This window comes from Pseudopipra pipra, chromosome 17, assembly GCF_036250125.1.
Source record: "Pseudopipra pipra isolate bDixPip1 chromosome 17, bDixPip1.hap1, whole genome shotgun sequence".
Lineage (NCBI taxonomy): Eukaryota > Metazoa > Chordata > Aves > Passeriformes > Pipridae > Pseudopipra > Pseudopipra pipra.
Window position 1 is genome coordinate 15,362,495 of NC_087565.1, and position 17,763 is coordinate 15,380,257.

The 17,763-nt window shown below is 49.9% G+C and overlaps 1 long non-coding RNA gene across 6 annotated transcripts in view; it reads right to left on the reverse strand.

The window, feature by feature from the left end:
• The window catches only part of LOC135423815 (uncharacterized), a 47,843-nt gene that overhangs the window by 6,757 nt on the left and 23,323 nt on the right, over positions 1 to 17,763 (reverse strand). For 2 of the 6 annotated variants that reach the window (XR_010434959.1, XR_010434964.1), the window contains one exon: positions 3,898 to 6,221. This is a non-coding gene — a long non-coding RNA (uncharacterized LOC135423815). Of the gene's footprint in view, positions 1 to 3,887; positions 6,222 to 6,359; positions 9,982 to 17,763 lie in introns of those variants that run through there. The other 4 variants (XR_010434963.1, XR_010434962.1, XR_010434961.1 and 1 more) reach the window with 4 other exon arrangements.

The following is a 17,763-nucleotide window of genomic DNA, read 5'->3' on the forward strand; positions in this document are numbered from 1 at the left end:
TCCTGAGGGAAGGGAGCAGAGAAAAAGGCAAGATCACAAACCTGGACTCAGGAGAGCAGACTTTGGCCTCTTGAGGGATCTGCTCGGAAGAGTCCACAGGATGCAGTCCTAGCTCTCTAGGTGTCCAGGAACCATGATTCAGGATCAGCTACTCCACTCCCCTCTGACAAACAGGTGTAATGCTGGGGCCTTTAGAACTGGCTCTGAGCCAAAGCTGACTTATAAGATGAACTCTTCAACCTAATATTATATCTAGCCTAGTATTGTATTTAGCCATATATCTGCTTATTAACCAAGATGTTATATAATCCTTAGTAATGCCTTAAGAATATACATTTATGCTTGTTAGCACAGCATGTTATCATTAATTAGTAAGGCCTGTATGTGTTACAAATATGCCTTTTCTTTGCAGCCAAGGTCGCGAAAAATGGTAGGGCCTCACGTAGTCGTAGCTAGTTCATATTTGAGATATCAATGTAGCCGTAAGTTCTGTATTTAGTGACTAATCAAGGCCACAGGGCATTTGACAGTAGATGGCCCAAATCGACTCCTTCAGTCTCCCTCTGCGCCTTGGCCAGGCCTAAGGGGAATACCAATAGAGGAAGAAAGCCAGGTTGTTTTTCCGCGCCAATTGAATGACGTCAGCTGGTTTGTTTAATGTTATATAAGCTGGACCGTCTCACAGCAAAGGTGGAGGCTTCACCTGCGGGTGGACACACTGCATAGGATTTCCCAGTTACTGGGAAGAGGTTCTCCAGACCTTCGCTGTGACCGGGGCCTTTCCAGTTGAAGTGTGATCTGGATGACGACAATTACTTAGCGTAACTGGTGAGGTATCTCTCTCTTAATCACTGTAAGTCTTTGTTGTAATGATTAGATGCATTGCTAAGTGTATCCTTTCATAAGTCACTGCTTCTTTTGTAATTCTTTACTGTCTTGCACTATAGTAAACTTTTACACTTATTCTTTAAAGTTGGTTGTCTGTGTTCCTTCAATCCATCCTCGTTACTGGGGGAGGGAGGGGGCAAAACAGATTGGCAAAACAGCAAGTAACCAAGTAGAAGTAGCAGGGGCTTGAACAAGGCACTCCTGACAAAACCCAGGCATAAAGAAGAGGTGTAGAAGAGGTGGAAGCAGGGAGGACAATGCACGGGAAATCCAACGACGCTGTCCGGGTGTGTTGAATGGGGTCAGGAAAGCCAAAGTCCACCTAGAGCTGAGTCTGGCAGGGAACAAGAAAGGCAACAAGAAAGGCTTCTACAGGTACACCAGCAGCTACAAAGGAGATGGAGGGACTGAAGCATCTTTCATATGAGGAAAGGCTGAGAGAGCTGCGACTGCTCAGCCTGGAGCAGAGCAGACTTGTGAGGGATCTTATTAATGGATATAAATAACTGAAGCTGGGTGCAAAGGGGATAGATCCAGGCTCTTTCCAGTGGTGCCCAGCACCAGGAGAAAAGGCAACAAGACACAAACTGAAATACAGAAAATCCTTCCTAAACAGTAGAAAGAGCTGTTTTACTGTGAGGTTGTTGAACACAGGAGTGGGTTGTTCAGAGGGGCTGCAGAATCTTCATCACTGGAGCTACTCAAAGCCCATCTGAAGATGGCCCTTATCAACCTGCTCCCCTTGGCCATGCTTTGGGAGGGGTTTGAATTATGGAATCACAGAATCATTTAGGTTGGAAAAACCCTTTAAAATCATCAAATCCAACCATTAACCCAACACCTTGTTCATCACTAAACCATATCCCCGCATACCACATGCAGATGCTTTTTGAACACTTCAGAGGCGGTGATTCCCTGGGCAGCTCTTCCTATGCCTGACCACTGTTTCTGTGGTGAATTTTTTCCTGCTGAAGACAGCTCCAGCACTGCTTTCTAACCTCAGCAACTCTGTGGATCTTTGTTTGGTCAAGTAATTTATCTAACATCACCAGATACGTAAAAAAAGGGCTGTGGATCCTCTGTGATACAGGAAGAGGCCCCACTCCTCTAGTGGTCTTCCAACCTCTTCAGCTCTGCCGATACATGGCTGTGGTGTGCAGGATCCCAAATCCAGCCTCCCCTGGAGAGATGGATGCATGTCCTGCCACCAGCACAGACTCTGGTCCTGCCATGCTGTGAACACAGGCAGCAGGTTGTGTCATTCCAGCTGGGACACTCCTCCTGCCACACTGGAGCCTCCCGGCAACGTGGCTCTGACTCCCTCCCCACACACATGCAGTGGCAGGCTCATTGCAAGGTTTTAGGCTGCTGTCCATTGAGCAACTCAGGAATTGTTTTCTTTTTCTCTTCCTGCTCCAAGGCCCATTGGAGCCTGGAAATACCCTCAAAACACCACAGTAAGGTTCTAGAAGTATGGAGGGAGCCCAGTTCAGATATATCATGTCAGTAACTTGTATTAAATTAAACCAGAGAAAGGATCGATCTGAATCATGAGCACAGCCAGAGGTGTGGAAGGGAGAGGAGTGTTCTCAGAAAGGCAGGTCAGCTGAGAAACAAGGGCAAGTGCAAGCAAGGAGGAAAAGGGGCTCTGATGCCACTGAAGTGCAGGGACTGCCTGGCTGGAGCAGAGGTCAGTCCTGGACAGCTGCTCTGGGCTTCAGGGGGAGGGTCAGGAGTGACTCTGACCCTCATCAGAGAAGTGGGCTAATGCTGTATTGACACAGCAAAGACAGCATGGATGGAAGAGAACAAAAACCACAGAGTCAAGCCTGGCCAGATGTGCCAGACCTCTAGGCTGCGAGAAGAGGAAACGTAGAGGTAATTAAGTCCTATAAAAGAACATCCAAAAAATCCAGATCCATCTTAAGTGAGGGCAAAGGGGGTTAACTGCAGCCATTAAGGGGAATACTCATGAGAAAACCAGGGAACTTTGGCCTGTTTTGATCTCGTTTCTGCTCATACCAGAGTTTAAATCATCAAGTGTGAATGGGATCTGCTTCCCCACCATCCCTGGGCACAACAGCCTTGTACCAAGGTCAGCAGTAGAGAGAGCTGGGCTACATAAGGGGAAACTGAGGTATGGCAAGGGGGTAGTACAAACATGGGTCATTCTCCACCTCCTGTGAACAAGCCTGTCCATGAGGTCATGGTGTTCAGGGGTTGGTAAAAGCAGCTCCCTTACACTTGCTCTCCTTCTCTCTCAAAATAAAGAGGATGACAGGGGGACTGGACCAGCCCAGTGCTGTCTCCTCCCACATCTTTGGGATGATTTATGATGATCCTTCCCTGCAGAGCCTTGCACCCTGCCAAGGTCCCTTCTGCATAGTCAAGGGCCACTGTGCTGTAGCTTCTCCCAGCTTATGGCAGGGGAGATCTCACACTGCTATTGTCTTGTGCATGATGGTTGGGAGACATGAGTAAAAACAGTATTCAGCTGTGACACCAGAGAGCAAGGAACCAGAACATTCAACCACGGTAATCACAACCTTATAGAGTTTGCTGGGCTGCTGCTTTTCCAGTTGGCTCGCTCCAAAGGCACGGCCTTGAGGCTGCACCCCTAAGCAGTGTGCAAGCAGGCCCATAACCCCTCCTGATGCCAGGAGGATCATGCCCTCCTCTCACCCAAGTGCACTCATTTGGTCTGGCTTTCAGGGCCCCCCTGTTGTGACATGACGGGGAAATATTCACAGCAGCACTCAGGGCCAGCAGCCTCTCACGTGTTACCCCAGACACAGCCCAGCAAACTCAGACTGTGGTATGGGTGTTGTGCCCCAGGTGACCTCCCCGTCCCAGGTGGCTTTCAGTGACATCCTGAGAAGAGGCAGCCAGCTGGGCTAGTTCAGTCAAGGACACCCCAGCAACTGCCACCCATCAAGACTGTCAGGGCAGAAGGTGAGGGTGATCTCCTGGCACCCTGAGGAGAGCACTTTCATGCTCACCTGAGCTCACCTGGCTAAACCATCCACTTTTCCAGCCAGACGACATGGCCTGTGGTGCTATGAAGGGTTCCCAAGTCAAAGTCCAGGCTCTCAAAAACAGGAGTTATTTTGAACTGAGTAGTCTTCAGACTTTTTAAATTCCTCTTCTCATTTCTAAGAATGCAATTTTCAATCACCTCAGAAGTTCAAGAGCACAAGCACTGGAGTGGCTTCTCCTAAGGAAAAGCCCTCAAGATGAAGTTGTGTTCTCCATTCCTGGGGAAAAACAACAGACATCATCTGCTGGAGATGTGGCTTTTGCTCCTCCTCGTCTGGAGTTTAATCAGCATTCACAACTAAGGTCACCTCACCCAACACTGGGTTTGAAAGGTGACATGGTGACAAACCCCCTCTCCTGTGCAAGGCCAACAGCGGCTGAGCTGGTGCCACCAAGGCCCCTGCTCAGCTGCATTCCAAGAGCTGACCAAAGCAGTCCAGCAGATCAAGTTGGAAGACTAACTCCTTCAGTCCATATCCCGTAAATCTAAATAAGGGATCACAGTTTGTTTGCCAATTCCTTACACTGTGGATGATTGTGAATCACTCACCAGTTCAACTGTAGGTTTTGATGTGCAAGAGGAGCATGTGCTGTTGACAGAAACAGCTCCACTGTGAAAATCAACAACCAACAGCCTAGAATTGATGGGGTTTGCATCCTTGGGGCTCTCAAGCTCAGCAGGAAACATTGAAGGGAACAGCCCCCTATATAAGGGCTGCACAATTCGAGGTGCACTAAGAACAATAATCCACATGGAAGGAAACTATTATCCTAACCCCAGATGATGAAGTGGCCACCAAGGGGTGGCCATGCTGTAGGGTGAGGCCAGTGGTCCCACACAGGAGACAACGACCTCAGGGAACAGGGTGAGAATGCTCAGAGACCATTTGAGCTCTGCAGAGCAGCTGAGTGATGCAAATGCCATCCCCTCTGCCTGAAACAGGTGGTAGAGAGGAAGGAAGAACCATCTGGTTTGCCTTTTTTTGTTGAATTATCTCCTAAATAAGAAATAAGTAAAAGAGAAGACTGGGATTTTCATTTTACAGTGAAATAAGGTACATTTTGCAAGTTGCGCAAAATCAAACTGACAAGAACTGCTCATTGAGAGTGTCGGATTAGTGAGGTGATGTGCATCAAAGTGTTTGGAAGCATGAATTGCTCTGAAGAGCTCGGTGTTGCTCTTACTCCGTCTGCTTTCCCCAGCAGTAGGGTTGTCATTTGCAGCTGTGTTTGTGCTTGTCCGCTGGTGACTGATTCCTGTGCTGCTCATGGCTCCAGAGGAAACCCAAAGACGCATGCAGATTTTCCCCATCAAGTAACATGGGGTGCCCACAGCTTCCTCTGGAGCACCTGGTGATGGGCAGTGGCCGTCATGTCACTGGTCTCTCCAGACCAGGAACCAAATTTGTGCTGGGACTCTGGGGAACTCCATTAGTGCTTCTTTCCCAGCAGAACCCACAGCAGTTTGCTCCCATGGGGTGAGCAGCCTGGCGAGTAGCTGGCAGCTTCCTCCTCCCCTCCTCAAGGGGTGCTGTTACCCACTCACTGCTCCGGGCACAGGGGAGCTGGTGTTCCCATCGGAAAGGAGCCTCTGCAAAAGGCAGCAGGGTTAAAACAAGGCTCCATTTTCCTGTTCCCAGTCTGCTCTCCAGAGCCTTTCTGTGCCCCATGCCTGGGTGTCTGGCAGGCAATTTACACCACAGATGCATGAACATGCAGAGAACCGCTAGCACCGCAGCCTTGCTGGATCTGTGCAGGGAAAACTTCCTCTGGAAACACCAGGGCTCCCCTCAGCCTGCCCTCCTTCCCAGGAGGGGTGTGCAGGGACACAGGGTTTGCTCTGTGTGCCAGGCTCATCACCCCAGCATGGCTCATCCCCAGGCAGTGCTTCCAGTTTGGAGCTCTCCAGCCCCTGGAAGGCACCTGGTGAGAGTTCACGCAGAGAGGAAACTGAGGCAGGAGTGAAGTAACTTGGCCAAGGGGTTCCTTGAGCTTCATATCAGTGTTCAAAAAGTGCATGGATGTGGCAGCTGGGGACATCAGTTAGTGATGGGCTTGGCAGCGCTGGGTTAATAGCTGGACTTAGAGGCCTTTTCCAACTTTAATGATTCCATGATTTTATGGGTTTTTTTCTTCCTTTCTGGCCCAGCTCCAGCAAAACACAATGCCTGGTACTCAGCATTAGCCACATGCACTGCAGCAGGGCTGGCAGCATGGGGAGCACCACTCTGTCCACCTCAGCATGGCCTCAGCGCTGTCCTTCCTGACAGTTGAGGGGAAAGGAATCCCTGGAAGCCCTGGAAGAGAGAAGGGAGAAAATATGAAAGGGAGAAAATATGATAAGCAAATCCCGGTCATTAAAATGTGAGGTTTCCTTCTCTCTCAATCTGGAGGGATTAGCACCAGCCAGACAAGAGACCTGTCAAGGCACTTACAGCAGTGCTGCTTAGCCTGGCCTCCAGCTGACTTCCAGCCAGGATGATTTCTGAGAGACCAGCATCTCCCTGCAGCACTCTCTGAAAATATAACAAAAAAGGAGGGTCAGGGAGGAAGCTGCTCTGGAAGCTTTTCTTACACAAAGAATGGCTCTCCATCAGCAACACCGCTGGGGCCTGACAGCCATGTCCCCAGCTCACCTGGGAGCACTGCCAGCACAGCCACATTTCCACAGATCCTCAGAGCCTGCCAGGCTTCCGGCACACACAGAGCATGGCCCAGTGTGGTCCCTGCCCCAGCATCCTCCCAGGCCACGTGCCACAGGGCAGCCATGCTCTCCCTGGGGTGCAGATGTGGAGATGGAGCAAAACGCAACCTTGAGCCCTGGGAATGTGCTGTTTGGACTCTCAGAACAACACTTTTTTTTTTCTCAGCTAGTACATGGGCTCTTTTCCCAGGGATGCTGCTCTTGGCTACCAGGGCTCTCAGCAGCCTTTCCAACCTGCCTCTGCCATGGCACAGGAGGAATTATTTTGGGTTAAAAGCCAAGCTCTTCACCAAGCTCCAGTAACACAGAATCATAGAATCCCAGAATGGTTTTGGGTTGGAAAGGACCTTGAAGCTCATCTTGTTCCTCGCCCTGCCATGGGTAGGGACTCCTTCCACTATCCCAGGTCACTCCAAGCCCCATCCAACCTGGCCTTGAACACTTCCAGGGATGGGACAGCTACAGCTTCTCTGGGCAACCTGCGCCAGGGCCTCCCCACCCTCACAGGGACTAATTTCTTCCTGATATCCAATCTAACCCTGCCCTCTGTCAGTGGGAAGCCATTCCCTTTTGTCCTATCAAGGAGCTCCAGCAGGGATCAGGAGGCTGCAAGGACCACTGCAGGATGGCAGCGCCGTCACTCCACTGGATCACAGACACTTGCTACAGTGTCTGTCCGGGCAGGGCTGGGGCTGGGAGTCCCACAGGGATCAGGCTGATCAGCCATGGTGGAAAGCAAGGACAGCCTCAGGTGTACAGGGGCAGACAGGAGATGTAGGTGATGCCCCTATTCAGCCCAGCTCTGCTACTGCTTCTCTGGAACCCCAGCTGGTGCTGTCCCAGCACAACAGCACCATACTGGGAGGCCACATACCTGTAGGTGCCATGTCCCCATGCACAGGGCACAGAGGGCTGCTGGGGCTTTTCTGTGTAAGTTAAATGTGTCAGGATAGTGGGCCAAAGGCTCCTTTTCTGTTTCTCTACCTTGCAGCTGCTGATGTGAAGAGCAGCAGCATCACTGCAACAGTGGATGGTGTGCAGAGCTCTGCCAGGAAGGGGCACAGCTCAGCTGTGCCAGGGCAGGTGGGAGGGAGGGGGACACTGGGAACCATGAGCATGGACAGAGGTGCGAAGGTCTAAGGATGGGGGGAAGAGGTTGATGCCAGCTCTGCCCGTGGCTGTGCCCCTCCAGCGCTCCCTCCCTCCAGCTACACCTTGAGGATAACACCCAGGCTGGGAGTTCTTGCCAATACCAAAGCAAGGCCAGCAATCCTTGCTCTCAGCTGTGGAGCCATCCAAATACCCACAGGGAAATAAATGTTAGTCCAACTGTTCAGAGCCTCTGAGCCCCCTTTGGGCTGTCTCTGCCCACTCTCAGTGCTGAAGGCTGCCAGGAGCAAAGGCATGCTGTGGCACACGTGCAGCCTGTTCTTTCCTTTCTCCTCTCCTTTCTTTCAGCATTCATCCTTCCTAGTGTCCTGCAGCCCTAAACAGCTGTATAAGACTTCCAGTGCAGACAATATTCATACAAACCACATCTGGCCCCCTCGGACCAGCCTGTGCATGGCACTCGGGGCAGGCTCTGGGCTTCTCCAGAAGCTTCCAGAGATTTCCTGGCTTTCACTGACCTGTCCCATCGCTGCAATGAAGGCAAGACTCATTGTCCCTGTTTTACAGGGAAGGAGCCATAGGGTTATGTTTTAAGTAAGGCCTGAGATCATGGGTGCCTCTTGATCTGGGTCCCCAAACCGCAACTGGCTGAAGTCTCCCTCTCTGCCTCATCTTCAGTGTCAGACAAACCTGGCACACACCAACTGCAATTGTATCTGGCCAAAGCAAAGCAGTGACCATGGCCACTCAGATCTGTCATCCAGAGCCCATCCCCACAGGGACTGGGCCCTCTGAGGGCCATGCTAAATGCTGAGAGCTAAGGAGAAAGTTCAGGCAGGAAGATCAATAAATTGTCATTTTAAAAGGAAGTCTCGGTAGGAGAAGCTGCCTCAGCAGACAGGAGAAGGTGGCTGACCACATCATTTGGGCCCTGCACAAAAAGAAAGACATTGAACATGCCCAGAGAAGGGAATGGAGTTGGGGAAAGGTCTGGAGCACAAGTCTGATGAAGAGCAGCTGAGGGAGCTGGGGGTCTCAGCCTGGAGAAAAGGAGGCTCAGGGAGTTCGGTGGATGTTGGGCTCTTCTCCCTGGTAACAAGTGACAAGATGAGAGGAAACGGCCTCAGGTTGTACCAGAGGAGGTTTAGGTTGGGGATTAAGGAAAATTTCTTCATGGAGAGGGTGGAAAGGCAGTGGTACAGGCTGCCCAGGGCAGTGGTAGAGTTACCATTCCTGGATATAGGGGTAAATGCCCTTTTTCTAGAAGATTTTACTACGAGGAATCAGTTATTTTGCTTAGGAAAAGGTTTCCTTCCACTTTCTCAAGACAGTTGCTGTTCTCTCTCCTCCATTACAGAGAGATTCTCTCTCTGATACGTGAGGAGAGAGATAACGTTCACGGATATGTTACAGGGCCACCATGGCCCAGAGAGAGCCGAGGGGCCAGCAATAAAAAAGCCTGAAGAAGGAACAGGAGACATGCCTTCTCAGGCCCAGAACTGTTTGCAGCTGGTGCAGCTTTCCTTTGTAAGTTTTTTAGTGTTCTCGACTTCAGAATAAACCTGTTTGGATTCTTTACACTGCGTTGGCATTTTTGGGGGTACCTGTGTGTATCTTACCTCACACTGGAAGTGTTCACAAACCATATGGATGTGGCACTTAGGGACCAGGTTTAGTGGTGGCCTTGGCAGTGCTGGGTTAATGATTGAACCTGATGATAGTCGAGGGCTTTTCCAACCTCAGTGATTCCATGATTTACTCAGGACTTGATGCTTTAGGTGAGGTACTCCCAGAGTTTCGAAAGCCTCTTCGTGCTGGTAGGTAGATGTTAACCAGTCTCCAAGGAGCAGCACAGATTACCTTCCCTTCCCCTTTTTGTTCTGGGATCTTGTCAAGATGAGCTGGGATTTTGATACTGAAACACAGTTCTTATGTCCAAGTTCATCTGTCCCTATCAAAGGAGAATGGAAGCAGCTAATGAAAGATTTAATTGCCATGTCTAGAGGGAGAGCAGGAGTTACCTCTTTCCAAAGTCCCCAGGCAGCGTCAGGACTGTGGAGGGAGCTTGAGCTCCCTTTGATATGATAATTTTACCGCATAGGAGAGATGCAAACACAGTCAAAGGGGCTGAGGAAAATCAGACAGGCACAGGAAGGGCTGGAAAGCCAGTGTCATACCTCCTGGTTTCTTCTTCAGCATAAGGGAGGTGTAGGTAAATAATGGGCAAATCCCTGGAGTGGAAGGATGCTCTTCCCGAGAGGCAGGGACCTGCCTCAGCACCCAGCGCTGTTTCTTCAGCCCTCACTGCCATCCTTGGGAAGCCCGTGTGGCTCCGCGGGGCCGCCCTGCCCCCGGGCCCCTCACCCCCAGCGGAGAATGGGGAGAGGGAGCTTCGCCAGCGTGGCTTTGTGCCCTCGTGAGAAAGGAGAGAGAGAGGAGAGTGGAAGCCTCGGAGCACACAGAGGTTTGCCGGTCTGGTTTGGGTGGGGAGGAGGGGGCGGGGGAGGGAAAGGGTACCGGGCGGGCTGTGGGTATCCTCGGACTGGAGGCTGGGCAGGTAAGCGGTGCGTGGGAAGATATGTGGTAACACGATGGGGGGAGGATAAGGTCAGGGTGGACAATGGTTTCCTCTGGGGGTTGAGGATCTCGGCCAGGCTCATGCCTGGAGAGGTACTCAAGCCCTAGGTGGGTACGGTGGCCAGAACAGTTTTGTTCATTTGTCTGTTTTTGGCTCACCTGCGGCTACTGCCCAGGTTCAGTATGTTCTGGTTATATTTGTTACATCCTGAAAGGGTGGTCAGGACAAAGGGTGTTTCCCTGGGTGTTTCCCTAGATGTTTCCCTGGGATTGAATACAGACAGGTGGCAGAATAGTAGGAAGTGTAAGACTTGCCCTAATCATTTTAATAGTAGGAGCGTAGCCTGTGTAGTCCTATGCGGTTGCGAGCTATGCTGGTGATGGTACAAGCCTTCAGTAGGGTCACCCATGCCAGACAGGTCAAAACCGCAGGGCCAGATACAATACATCCTTGGGCAGGATGAGCTCGTTAGCCTTCTGGCAATCATCCTAGGAGAAGGACAACTCTAATCCCAAACCCAGGCAGATGGAACTCGCTTAGCCCTGTAAGGCCATCCATCTAAGAGAAGGTTACTCTAATTAAACCTATGTCCTGAGGACCTCGCTGCCACCGTCCAAGCTCGCTCGGCCCTGGCAGATGAACCTCAGGATTAAAGGGTGGGTTCAGTTCCGCGCAGACTGCATCTCACCTAAAAAATCCATTGCGCAGGCTTGAAGGCTTTACCCACATGCAAAAAGCCCTGTAGTGACGGGCAAGGGTCGAAACGGCAGATGAAAGGTGCACCGGAAGCCGCAGACCCAACCCTGCATGCAGGCGGTTCAGGATATTGGTCATTTGAGACTGACCAGAGATGACAGTCTTTTGGGGCAGCACCCTGAATGACCAAGCAGCCTTTTCAAGGACAGCACTACTTGCTCCACTCGGAGAGGGGCCTAGAAAAGGTGGCCTAAACAAAGCTCATCTCCACCTTTACCCGGTTGGTTAACCGCAGACCAACGGGCATCTTCCTCCAATGCGGTCGCACAAAGATCAAAAGACAAAGGCATGCACCTGCCTCCAAAGGTGTACCTAAATTAACTCTAGCATGTTGGAACATCAGAACCATGCTTGATTCTGCGGATGGCGGACGTCCTGAGCGTCGGTCTGCCCTAATTGCCCATGAGCTGGCTCGTCTCAACATCGACATTACCGCTCTCAGTGAAGTTCATCTCCATGAGGAAGGCAGCCTCAGAGAACATAGTGCCGGTTACACACTCTTTTGGTCAGTAAGCCCAGAACCGAAAAACATCTCTCAGGAGTCGGCTTCATGATCAAAAACTCCATTGTTCCTAAACTCGAAAATCTGCCGACAGGTCACTCTGACCACATTATCTCCTTCCACTCCACAACAACCAACACGTTGTCCTCTTTAGTATATATGCCCCAACTCTCCAAGCTGACCCTGCCGAAAAAGATAAATTTTACGCTGACCTGCGCCGCCTTACCCAAAAGGTACCTGCAGATGATAAGATCATTATCCTTGGTGATTTCAACGCCAGAGTAGGTAAGAATTTTGAAGCCTGGAAAGGTGTATTAGGCAAGCATGGTGTTGGAAACTGCAACGATAATGGTCGAATTCTGCTAGAATTCTGTGCAGAGCAACAGCTCACCATCACTAATACTATCTTTCAGCAGAAAGATAGTCTGAAGACAATCTGGATGCACCCCAGATCTAAGCATTGGCACCTCATCGATTATGTCCTGGTGTGACGGAGAGATGTCCGCGATGTCCACCATACCCGCGTGATGCCCAGCGCAGAATGCCAAACAGACCATCGGCTTGTGCGCTGTAAACTCAACTTCAATCTCAAATTCAAACCTAAAAGGGGCAGTATCCCAAGGAGAAGACTCCAAGTTAACAATCTCCAATCAGCCACAGTAAGAGACAGATTCCAGGCAACCCTTCAAACTAGGCTTGAAAACCATTCCACAGATTCTGCAGATTCCTCTCCTGAAACAATTTGGCACCATATTAAAAACAGCATCCTGCAATCCTCTGAAGAATCCTTAGGGTTCTCCCTCGAGAAGAACAAGGACTGGTTTGACAAAAACAATCAAGAAATCCAGGACTTGCTGAGGAAGAAGAGAACTGCCCACCAAGCACACCTTGCACTGCCATCCTATCACGCAAGAAAAACAGCCTTTCGTCTTGCATGCAGCAAGCTCCAACAGAAACTCCGTGACGTCCAGAACAAGTGGTAGATCGATCTAGCTGAAAAACCTCAATTATGCGCAGATACAGGTGATCACAAAGGTTTCTATGAGGCCTTGAAAACAGCATACGGGCCTACATACCAGGTACAAAGCCCTCTACTCAGTGCTGATGGGCAAACGCTTCTGACAGATAAAACCTCCATTCTGAATCGATGGTCTGAACACTTTCAGACTTTTTTCAGTACCAACTGTGTAGTCCAAGACTCAGCAATTCAGTCCATCACACAACAACCAGTAAAGTATGAATTGGATACTGCCCCCACTTTAGGAGAAACCCTCAAGGCCATACAGCAGGTGAAAATCGGCAAGGCAGCTGGGGTTGATGGAATTCCACCCGAAGTCTGGAAACATGGGGGCCTTGCACTCCATGCTAAATTTCACGAGTTTGTGGTGTACTGTTGGGAACTAGGTGAACTACTATCTGACCTTCGTGATGCAGTCATCATCACTTTGTATAAGAAGAAAGGAATTATATCAGATTGCTCAAACTACCGTGGTATTACTCTGCTCCCCATTGCTGGCAAAATCCTGGCAAGAATACTCTTGAACAGACTAATACCCACTATAGCAGAAGGAATCCTACCCAATAGTCAGTGTGGTTTCAGAGCCAACAGGAGTACCACAGACATGGGATTTGTTCTCAGACAACTGCAAGAGAAGTGTAGGGAACAGAACAAAGGTCTTTATGTAACCTTTGTCAACCTCACCAAGGCTTTTGATACTGTGAGCAGAAAAGGTCTGTTGCAGATTTTGGAACGTTTAGGTTGTCCCCCCAAGTTCATTAAAATGATCATCTCACTCCATGAGGATCAGCACAGCCAAGTCAGATATGGCAACACACTTTCTGAGCCCTTTTTAATTAAGAATGGTGTGAAACAAGGCTGCGTTCTCGCTCCTACCCTATTCACCGTCTTCTTTAGCATGATGCTCCAAAGGGCCACGGCAGACCTCGATGATCAGGACGGTATCTACATTCAATACTGTACTGATGGAAGCCTATTCAACCTAAGGCGACTGAAGGCCCACACCAAGACCTTAAACCATCTTGTCTGGGAGCTGCTTTATGCTGATGACGCCGCCCTTGTTGCCCACACAGAAGCAGCCCTGCTTTGCAGATGCTGCTGAGCATTTTGGGCTGGAAGTCAGCTTGAAGAAGGCAGAGGTCCTCCATCAACCTGCACCTCAGGAAGTCCCCCATCATCCCCACATCATCATTGGCCAATCAGAGCTCAAAACAATCCAGCAGTTTAATTACCTAGGTAGCCTCATTTCCTCGGATGGTAAGATCGATGGAGAGATAGACAACAGGTTAGCAAAGGCATATAGTGCTTTTGGAAAACTCCACAAAAGAGTATGGCGTAATAAACACTTGAAGAAAAGCACCAAGATCAGTGTTTACAGAGCCATAGTGCTGTCTACTCTCCTGTATGGTTCCGAATCATGGGTCATCTACCGCCACCACCTGCGTCTCCTAGAACGCTTCCATCAACGCTGCCTCCGTACAATCCTGAACATCCACTGGTCAGATTTTGCGACTAATACATCTGTTCTAGAACAAGCAGCAGTCACAAGTATAGAGGTCATGTTGATGAGAACACAGCTGCGATGGGCAGGGCACGTCTCCAGGATGAAGGACCAACCACCGCCTCCCTAAGATCTTGCTTTATGGTGAACTTGCCACCGGCTGCTGCAAGAGAGGAGCCTCGAAAAAAGATACAAGGACTCCCTGAAACAACATTTCAGCCTTGGTCATATTGATCACCATAACTGGTCTACTCTGGCCTCCAATCGGGAGGCCTGGAGACACACCATCTATAATGCAGCTGTCTCCTTCGAGAACACATGCAGGATCACTCTCGAGGAGAAAAGGCAACGCAGAAAGAACCGTGTCTTGCAGAATATACCATCTAAGGAGTCCTTCTGCTGTGCCTTTTGCAGTCGGATATGTCTGTCACGTATTGGCCTCATAAGCCACCAACATGCCTGTAACAAATGTGGATAGAGCCTTCCCAAATCTTCGTTCGTGAAGCCCAGCCATGATGATACTGCCACCCTTGAAAATGATGGACATCGGATAGGACAGAGATGGACATCTGCCACGAGGCCTGTGAGCCATAGAAAACCTGCCAAGAGCCTTGTGGAAACACCCAAAGGAAGCGGACTGTCACCTGGATAGGGACCTTACATCATCACTGCTGGGTACACACGACATTCAACCTGTGCACAGGGACCCAGTGATCAGTCTCTGAAATGTGGCAGCAACCTGCAACAAGGAGAAGTCCAGAGATTTCCCACCTGAAGCCAGAGGGAAGCAGGGTGAGCATTTTCCAGAAAAGTCTGGAAATTCACTTGAAATTCTTCCTAAGGCATCCTGGTAAAAGGAAAAAAAAAAAGGCATATTTGTATTTTCACCCCCCCCCAAAAAAAAAATTTGGAACTGTATATTCTAAAAAACTTGGTACACGTTCTTTCGATATTTTAAAATGTTACATTATTATATTATTCAAAATAGAAAATATGCTCTTGGAATAAAAATGTGCTCGAAAGGAAGGATTTTTAGGAACTTTTCTCGAAACCACAGGTCACTGACATCAACAATTCATAGAGAAAGTCTGATTTCAGTGAAATATCTTCCAGAGAAATGTCACAGAGGAAAATATTCCCCCTGTACAGGCTGGGTTACCTCAGGCCTTGAGATGGCTTGAGGGGTTCTCCTGTGCCTTGAGGGAGAGGTGAGGGAGAGGGGGCTGCACTGTGCTCCCTGCAGCTGTGCTGTACAGATGTGGGCAAGCAGAGGAGGTGACTGCCCCAGGGGGGTGGCACTGAGTGCTGCTGCCTCACAGGTGCTGGTTGGCACTTGCCAGTGGGTCCTGCCCTTAAGGTAGGGGCACATTCAACCACCGGTGCCAGATGAAATCACATCACTTCTCTGGCCATTCCTTCATTTTCCTAAAATCACTGCTCTTCCCAAACCAACCATTTCTCTGCACAGCACATGAGGGGCCTTTTGGTCTCATTGCAATATGAAAAACACCAGGAAAAAGGGTCTCCAATTCATGGTGGGAATGGTGAGAGGAGGTGGGAGGGCAGCTCGGGGTAGAGGGGCAACAGAGCTTGAGGTCACTTGGCAGCAGCAGCAGCAGTGGCAGCAGTGGCAGCAGAGGAAGCAGTGAAAGTCACAGCAACAGCGGCAGTGGCAGCAGTAGCAGCACTGACAGTCACAGCAGCAGCAGCAGTGGCAGCAGAAGTGGCAGCAGTGACAGCAGTGACAGTCACAGGAGCAGTGACAGTCACAGGAGGCCAGGCACCAGCTGCAGCAGCAGGGGCTGAATGCCTGGGCACGTGTTTGGAGGCTGTAATTAAAGCCAATGAGGTGGATGTGCCAGTCTGTAACCCTCATGTGTGCTGTCCAAACCCCGTGTTTCCAGCTTGTTTGCCTTTGGAGAGCTGCTCAACAGCATTGCTTCCCTCTGGCTGAGGAATCACAGGCATCCCGCCCACGCCACACAAAGCCTGGCACTTCCAATCACATCATCTTCCTTCTCATTTTTAACAGGAAAAGAGCAAAAGTAACCCCAAAACCACCTCAGTATGACATCATTAGCCAGACACGGTTCATCCACAGCTCCTGGAGCTGATTAAAAGTTGTTATGGCCTATAAACAACCCACCTGAGTCGCTATTGCTGCACATGTGGGTCAAAGCTGTCCTATGCAGCTGCCACAGCTGATGGTCAGCAAACTAGTTCTGGAAAAGATAGAGTCACTATAATTTCTTCCATGTCTTTGTGCAAATAAAGAAGCAAGTCTGATTTTTTGTGACCTCCAACTAGGCCCTGCTGCGTCCATCAGAGGCTGCTCTGGTGGGGGTGGGGAGGGCAGAGTTTTGGGGGGCTCCCATATGAGAGGGAGCAGCACAGAGGAGTGGGCAGACGGGCAGAGATGTTTCCATGAGAAGACGCTGGGTGTGAGTAACCAGCTGCCCTGGTACATTGATATTAGGAATAAATAGGTGTTCTTGCAAAATTTGTAGTGTGGTTGCATTTGGTGGTGGGAAGTGAGAAGTCAATGGTTGTTCAGTTGTCAGTTACAGAGAGGTGCAGAAACAAGGGGATCTATCAGCAGAAAAGGATCAGCAACCTCTCTTTTGAAAATGCTGGAGACCCTTCCTCTAATGACCATGGAATACGGGACACATTGTAGAAGTGTCAGGAAGGCTGTAACCCCTGAGTACCTCAGTCAATGGGGAACCAGGGAGGGACCTGCATTTTGTGCAGAGGGGATAAAAGAGGCTGTGACCTCGATCGAGTTGAAAGACCTCACTGGGGATTGTCTAGTGAATTCTCCCTTTTATTCAAATAAAAGTTTTGTTTAACTCCTCTGTCTCTTGGCCATTTTTGAGGCTCTTAATACCACAAATGTATTTTTCAGAACATTGAGGTCAGGGAGGCTGATGTGGTCCTGGCTCAGGAGGCAGCACTGGGGGAAGGAGTACCTCTGCCATGTCCCCAGTCCCCACCACAGGCAGCACCAGCGGCACCCACTGCTCCAGCACCCTGAGGAGCAAGGGTATAACTGGCTGCTGCCTCCCGGCACAGGCAAAGGCCCCAGGAGGGGAGATTCCCACCCACCCTGCTCTTGCCAGTGCCAGCATCCAGGAACAAGCATGGTTATTTTTCTTTATTTTCCATTCAGCCCGTGGTCATAAAGCTGAGGACTTGCAGCTTTGACAGGGAATATCTCAGGAAATGGAGAATGAAGGGTTCCCACACACAGCCCCAGCTGGAGAGTGCGGCAGTGATTGCCAGGGCTCCACTGGGCAAAGGATGACCATGAGCACCTAAGCAGTTTAGTCTCTTAAAACATAAAGGAAGAGGAAATTCCTGTAGCTCCTTGCGAACCTGCACCCCAAACCTTGGCTTCAGAGTGTATTAGAGGCTTAGAGACAGCAGAAAGGAGAAAACCAACATGACACCATCAGCTTTTTCTAAATTTTATCATATCCCTGGATATTGTAAAATATTTTACGAACTCTGGAAGTGTTCACCATCTCTAGAAGTGTTCAAAAGGCATGTGGATATGGCACTTGGGGATGTGGTGAACACAGCAGTGCTGGTTTAATGGTTGGATATGATGGTCTTAGAGGTCTTTCCAACATGAATGATTCTGCGATATTTGAGCCTATTACATTTTTAC